The sequence below is a fragment of the Porites lutea genome, chromosome 3 (genome assembly GCF_958299795.1).
Source record: "Porites lutea chromosome 3, jaPorLute2.1, whole genome shotgun sequence".
NCBI classification, from domain to species: Eukaryota; Metazoa; Cnidaria; class Anthozoa; order Scleractinia; family Poritidae; genus Porites; species Porites lutea.
In genome coordinates this window covers 27,968,011-27,975,813 of record NC_133203.1, presented here as the reverse complement: position 1 = coordinate 27,975,813, position 7,803 = coordinate 27,968,011, and the positions used below count along the sequence as shown (strand labels likewise).

The window sequence follows — 7,803 nt, the reverse complement described above, 5'->3', positions numbered from 1 at the left end:
GAGCATTCTTTGGTTGTTCGTCCTTGCGACCCTCTCTCCTGCTGTAGGTGGGGCTAGAGTTGTGACAACGAGCATTCTTTGTTTGTTCGTCCTTGCGACCCTCTCTCCCGCTGTGTGGGGGGGGGGGGGGGGGGGGGCTAGAGTTGTGACAACGAGCATTCTTTGTTTGTTCGTCCTTGCGACCCTCTCTCCCGCTGTAGGTGGGGCTAGAGTTGTGACAACGAGCATTCTTTGTCTGTTCGTCCTTGCGACCCTCTCTCCCGCTGTAGGTGGGGCTAGAGTTGTGACAACGAGCATTCTTTGGTTGTTCGTCCTTGCGACCCTCTCTCCCGCTGTAGGTGGGGCTAGAGTTGTGACAACGAGCATTCTTTGGTTGTTCGTCCTTGCGACCCTCTCTCCCGCTGTAGGTGGGGCTAGAGTTGTGACAACGAGCATTCTTTGTCTGTTCGTCCTTGCGACCCTCTCTCTCGCTGTAGGTGGGGCTAGAGTTGTGACAACGAGCATTCTTTGGTTGTTCGTCCTTGCGACCCTCTCTCCCGCTGTAGGTGGGGCTAGAGTTGTGACAACGAGCATTCTTTGGTTGTTCGTCCTTGCGACCCTCTCTCCTGCTGTAGGTGGGGCTAGAGTTGTGACAACGAGCATTCTTTGGTTGTTCGTCCTTGCGACCCTCTCTCCTGCCATTAGGTGGGGCTAGAGTTGTGACAACGAGCATTCTTTGTCTGTTCGTCCTTGCGACCCTCTCTCCCGCTGTAGGTGGGGCTAGAGTTGTGACAACGAGCATTCTTTGTCTGTTCGTCCTTGCGACCCTCTCTCCTGCCATTAGGTGGGGCTAGAGTTGTGACAACGAGCATCCTTTGTCTGTTCGTCCTTGCGACCCTCTCTCCTGCTGTAGGTGGGGTTAGAGTTGTGACAACGAGCATTCTTTGTTTGTTCGTCCTTGCGACCCTCTCTCCCGCTGTAGGTGGGGTTAGAGTTGTGACAACGAGCATTCTTTGTTTGTTCGTCCTTGCGACCCTCTCTCCTGCTGTAGGTGGGGCTAGAGTTGTGACAACGAGCATTCTTTGTCTGTTCGTCCTTGCGACCCTCTCTCCTGCCATTAGGTGGGGCTAGAGTTGTGACAACGAGCATCCTTTGTCTGTTCGTCCTTGCGACCCTCTCTCCTGCTGTAGGTGGGGTTAGAGTTGTGACAACGAGCATTCTTTGTTTGTTCGTCCTTGCGACCCTCTCTCCCGCTATAGGTGGGGTTAGAGTTGTGACAACGAGCATTCTTTGTTTGTTCGTCCTTGCGACCCTCTCTCCCGCTGTAGGTGGGGCTAGAGTTGTGACAACGAGCATTCTTTGGTTGTTCGTCCTTGCGACCCTCTCTCCTGCTGTAGGTGGGGCTAGAGTTGTGACAACGAGCATTCTTTGTCTGTTCGTCCTTGCGACCCTCTCTCCTGCCATTAGGTGGGGCTAGAGTTGTGACAACGAGCATTCTTTGTTTGTTCGTCCTTGCGACCCTCTCTCCCGCTGTAGGTGGGGTTAGAGTTGTGACAACGAGCATTCTTTGTTTGTTCGTCCTTGCGACCCTCTCTCCCGCTGTAGGTGGGGCTAGAGTTGTGACAACGAGCATTCTTTGGTTGTTCGTCCTTGCGACCCTCTCTCCTGCTGTAGGTGGGGCTAGAGTTGTGACAACGAGCATTCTTTGTCTGTTCGTCCTTGCGACCCTCTCTCCTGCCATTAGGTGGGGCTAGAGTTGTGACAACGAGCATCCTTTGTCTGTTCGTCCTTGCGACCCTCTCTCCTGCTGTAGGTGGGGTTAGAGTTGTGACAACGAGCATTCTTTGTTTGTTCGTCCTTGCGACCCTCTCTCCCGCTGTAGGTGGGGTTAGAGTTGTGACAACGAGCATTCTTTGTTTGTTCGTCCTTGCGACCCTCTCTCCCGCTTTAGGTGGGGCTAGAGTTGTGACAACGAGCATTCTTTGTTTGTTCGTCCCTGCGACCCTCTCTCCTGCTGTAGGTGGGGCTAGAGTTGTGACAACGAGCATTCTTTGTTTGTTCGTCCTTGCGACCCTCTCTCCCGCTGTAGGTGGGGCTAGAGTTGTGACAACGAGCATTCTTTTACTGTTCGTTCTTTTGACCCTCTCTTCTTCCACACGTGGTGTAAGGCTTCTGACGATGGGTGCTGTTAGCTTGGTCTTATTATCAGTTATTTGTCCTTCTAAACTTTTTTTTAAAATCATTTACCCCTTTTTTGTTTTGTTTCAACTAGGGCAACCGTCTCAGAGCTGTTTTAATAAATTCCTAAATAACTTTCTTGTTTAATTGGAAGACATGGTTATAAATTTACTGCTGATGTGTGTACAATTGTCTTCAATTTTTTTGCTATTTTACAATGATTGTTGTGCAGGTTGCAGATGTAGTGTGGATTGCAAATACTGATCCATGGTTTATGCGGTACATTTATGTAAATTTTTTTTTAATCTTCACTAGAAACTGCATGTTTCAATTATAACTGTATTTAATGCGGTTAAAGCAGCTCAACCGTTTAGAACCAAGAAGTAAAATGTCCTAGCCCTTATTCAGTATGTGTATGTTTAGAAATTAAAAATTAAAGAGCAGTTAATGAGGAGCTCTGTTTTAAGGAAAAGGCTTTAACATACAGACAAGACACAATTTCAACCATGTTTAGAACCAAATTTGGGAAAAGTTGATTTAATTAAACCTCTCTACATGCCCGTGACGGATGATGTCGATAGCAACATTCCATTCATTCTTAGGGAGAGAATATTTTTAAACAAAAAAAACACTTGTCTGTTGGAAATATTATATTTTTACCTCTTTCAGCTGGATTTAGTAGGTTTTCTTTAATATTCGTCTAATGGTTCTTTTTTTCCTTTTTTTTTAGATTTAAGTGTGTTAGGTTTTTTGTGGAAGCACCAACTGCAGAACAAACTTATCGGGGTGTAAAGGAAAGGTATCTTAAGGTTGCCAATAGTCACAATAAAGTGTTGTATCTGCATGTTCTTGGTAAATGCATTTCTTTCGTCCATCTTACATAATAGTGTTACACAACTGTTAAAAAATTTTTAATTAAAACATTCGGGTTTTGGCGGAGCGCGAGTTCACGGTTGTCAAAACCTATTAAACAGCCTGAAGTACTATATTCAAGTTGGACTGAATAGGATTCACAAAAGGTACATCTAGGGAAGGCTTAGTGACGTCCCTTTTTCATTACCATTGTAGTTGTTGTTATTCTTGGTTGACAAGCGAGAGATAAGGCTGTGTGTTATTTATTTTGACCGTATATACTCGAATCAGCGCCGCAATTTCCAAGCAACCCTGCGGCGCTTATTTGAATACAGAAATTTTTTTTCCTGCTGGCTGGCAAACATGGAGAAGGCTGCTCTGCTGGCTGGGAGAATAGCCATCTAACCTGCTGGGAGTGAGGAACAGATAAATTCTTTCCAGCAACACAGAAAAGTGCTTGAAAATGCCTTAAAAGCATCTAAATTTTGGTTTTCTGTAGTTAACGGCTCATTTTCAGAAAAATATTCGTTGGGTGCCCCTGGAAGGGGGGCTTAATAGAGGATTTACATAATGTTGTGAAGTCATTATTAAAATCATTTTTGTTTGAAAAAAAAAAAAGAAAAAGAAAAAACATATAAGTTTGAGGAAAGAAAGAATAAGCTTCTTCTTGCTTGGTTACGGAAAAACCTTCAAACTGACTTATATGGAGCTATCTTTTGAAGAATTAAGATACTGAGTAAGAGAAGACATCTCATTACATAACCAATTAATGTGTCACCCTAGTAGTAATGTATGTATGATTTTGTGGTTGTGTGTAAAATCGATTGACCTGCACCCATCAAAACCTCTTATTTCATTGGCCCCCATAACCTGCACTACTTATTGTTTTCAGGGATAGGGGCATTGTTATATTTGTAAAATAGCTTGTTCTTTGAAGTGACAGTTGCAACTACAGAATTACCAGTTGCAATGGCCAGCACTGTAACTATTAGTAATATGCATTATTGCCACATTAAAGAGTCACTCCTCCTTTTCATTGCAAATTGTAAATACTCATAAAGCAGCCTCCAACCAACCAACCTATGCCACTGATGTTAATATTTAAAGGAAATAAAGGGAGATGTAAAGAATCAACCATAAGAGGACACAGAAAAAATCTGAGCCCCAGATGGGATTCGAACCCACGACCCTCCGTGTTCTAGATTACATCTCCCTTTATTTCCTTTAAATATTAATATCAGTGGCATAGGTTGGTTGGTTGGAGGCTCCTTCATGAGTGAGACATTTCTTACTATTAATGTGACTGTGTGGTACAGTTAAGCCTTAATGTGTTGCTTGTGATGGACTGTGTGACTGCGAGATACGGTTCGCAAGTCCAACCCACAAAAATGACCCTTGCTCGCCAACGAGTCCTCAGTAGCTCAGAGGTTAGAGCATCCGATCTAGAACACGGAGGGTCGTGGGTTCGAATCCCATCTGGGGCTCAGATTTTTCCTGTGTCCTCTTATGGTTGATTCTTTACATCTCCCTTTATTTCCTTTAAATATTAAATCGTAAATAGCACAATTATAAATCTCCCTTATTTTTTAATTTATTATTTTTTTTGCCGTGTTGTTATTGCTTTTGTACACACCACAACACGTAATATTAGCGCGCGCTAGCAGAGCACCAACCATGGATAAGGAAATCTACCAATCCCAGAAAATTTGCTAATCACATGATCGTGCATGATCGTACACCAGGGCGGATAAAGGTTGGGCGGTGAAACGAGCGCGTCCGGGCAAAAAGGTGTGATGCAGTGGACTGGGACTCTGCTTAGAAATGTCGCTTGCTTTCGACTTCGGTCAGGGCTTGCGATGTGGTTTGTCCATTATATTAGACACTGACGCTGTCACTGAATTATGGTGGCTTGATTTGTTTTCTTGCACTTCTTCCTCGTTCCTTTGTGCTGGTACGCTGTCTCCGAGAGGCAAATGTTGCTATTTTTTTTGTGGGAGGTTTGGTTAGAGTAGACAAACATCTCTTTCAAAGGGCTTCTCTAATTACTTCCATGACTCTACCACTGAATTATATTTTCGTTCTACTACTCGCCAATGCCGATGTTATTCCAAAACAAAAACAACTAAGTACTGTCTAAAACACGAAGGAAAATCTCATCCATGTCATCCATGGCAAAGATCGTGTTTCATAACTAGATGACGTGTATTTTATAAATGCGTGCAGCTCGTGCAAGGTGAAATTATGCTAATTTCAATCACCATCATCCTTCTTTTTAATTTTGAAAAAAACATCTCATACGTCTTTCTGTTTCTTCGAAACTTCAAAATTAGTTTCCCCTCAGTTTTTACTGTTTACCTTGTTTTTGTTTTAGAGAGAAAAACGGAGAAAAAACCTTACAACTAACCTCAATAAATTTTGTTTACATGCGGTTGTCGGGTTTGCGACGCATTGCGCGCCATGGCGCGTTGCACCCGAGAAGCAAAGTTTGAAGCAGTACAACGCCACTATATCAAAATATATCAATCTAATTTTTTGTTATGTTAAATAAAATTTATCCCCCTTTAACATATGTAAAAATTGAGGTTAAGAAGTGTTAAGCTTTTGCAAACGAAACGGCGAAAGACGATTAGGTGATATTTAGTGGAAGGAGAAGGTATTCAACACTTTCAAATTAAACTCAAATTTTTTGCATCATACGACCAACAAGTTTGACTTATAGGCATACAGACACAAACATATGAAACTGTTTATTGATATTGTTATGAAACGAATTTATCTATTTAACATTGTAGCCTGAAATTGCAGAAAGAAAATAAGATTTCCGGTTTGCAAAAAGGAAAATTTCGCCGGCATTCAAGCGCACCGGAAGCGCGGAAAGAGCGCTCGTGCCAGTCCTACTCCGCATCACACATTAAATGAAGAGCGGAGCGCTCGTTTCACCGCCCAACCTTTATCCGCCCTGTCGTACACCGACTCCCTCCGATCGTCCGTCCGCACCACAGGCATACCAGTGTAAAATAACTTAATCAACAGGTATGGCAACCCAAATGCAACTCGAGGTTATTTTGGAGGGAAATCGCATAGGCACCCGCGTCACAACTAAAGAGTAAATAAAGACGAAAACGGAAAGCGGAAATTGTTTCTGTATCCGTGTGGTCTAAAGTATTAAGCTTAGATTAATTGTCATGCCCACAAATTTGGAATACAGAGCAAGAGAAAGACAGAGAAAAAGGGAAAGTAAGCGGCAGGCCAGCGAATCTCAACGATAAAAAGGGCGACAGAGATCTAGAGCGAGAGATTAAAAAAAAAAAAAAACAAATAAAAACAAAGGTGACATTTTTTATTGGAAGAACAACATGGAAATTTTTTAGGGGCGGTGACAATATGAGAAATCACCTAGCGGCCACCAATGCAAGGTGAAAATGAGTGGCAGTGAAAAAAAAGTGAATGAGAACACGTACGACATTTCCCTTAAAAAACGTGTAACTAAGACGTTTCTCGCAGTTTTACGTTGTAGTCGAGCAAAACGACGGCAAGGAAATGTACAAAAAAAGTGTGCTGCACGTGCAAAGTTGCTTTTTTGCTAATTAGACCTATTGTTTTTTCACCGTTCTGGTTGCCTTCGCCGCTTAGCATTACACGATTTTATATTTTGTTTGAACAAACTTGAAATATAATCGAGAGCTTCGCTTTTAGCCCTGGCTAAATGTATATACTTTATCTACGTTGTATTGACAACAACGTGAAATGACTGTAGCTACGTTACGTTATCTTATATAGTGTGTAACTGCCGATCATTGTTTTTACGTCCAGCAAGTGAAAATTTTATAACGAAAGTCTTTTTACTCTGCTTGGTCAGTATCTTGAGTTGTCCTATCGTATAAAATATCGGTATCAATTTTAACCCACCATCACGATCTTTTTTTCGATTATATCTGACGTTAAGCAAAGTTGATTGTGCGCAGTTTTTGCAGTGCATTTTAACTTTAACTTCTCTTGTTTCAGAAATGACAAGTTTTCTTGCATTCATTATTTATTAAAAATAGTCGCTAAAAGTGTCGTTTACTTGGTAGCACAATTTTTCATCGGTACGGAAAAGTAGCCTGTGTACAGATGTCCCCCTACCGGTCTTCTTCAGATTTTTTTCTGAGGCTCTTGGTCAGACCATAGTTAATAGACGGAATGGTTATGAAACCCGACAAAGTTCTTTGTTGTATGTTTTTGTTCTCTTTTTTGGCCTTGACCCTGCACAAAACACAATAGTTGTTTACTCCGTACTGAGGAACTAACCAATAGAAACGTGCTGGTTACATAATTCATGCATAACGTATGAACGCAAAACAAAAGATTGTGCAGGGTCGTGGACCTTCTAACATAAATCTTGGCATCTTTGTTTGCTCCTTTGATGTTTGCCGGGCTTCATAACCAGTCACCTCCATTAACTATGTTCAGGCTTAACACTGGAATTCAAAAGGTGTCTATCAGTGGACCATGCCCCAACTTAGAATATGATAGTGTGTGTAATTGTTTATTATTGTTTCTAATTGAGACAATTCTTTGCGCGCAACTATAGGCAAGAGAAGATGAACTTAACTTCTCTTGCCTTAAGCGATATCTTAATGGTTAAAAATATTTACACCCTCAGTAAGACCAAAGTCGTCAATTTCTACCCTTAAGCGACAAGAACAGAGCATCCACCCCAAGTTACTCTTCTGGGAGTCCCCGCGGGCAATGGATGCATTACCCTCATAGTTTATGAGTGCTGTCAAGGGCCATGTAATGGGATTCCATTAC

At 42.3% G+C, this 7,803-nt stretch overlaps 1 non-coding gene across 1 annotated transcript; it reads left to right on the top strand.

Annotated features, from left to right (window-relative positions):
- The first annotated feature begins 4,419 nt into the window (after positions 1–4,419).
- Positions 4,420–4,493, top strand: Trnas-aga (transfer RNA serine (anticodon AGA)). Its single transcript has one exon. It is a non-coding gene; the product is annotated as a tRNA-Ser (tRNA).
- The last annotated feature ends 3,310 nt before the right edge of the window (positions 4,494–7,803 follow it).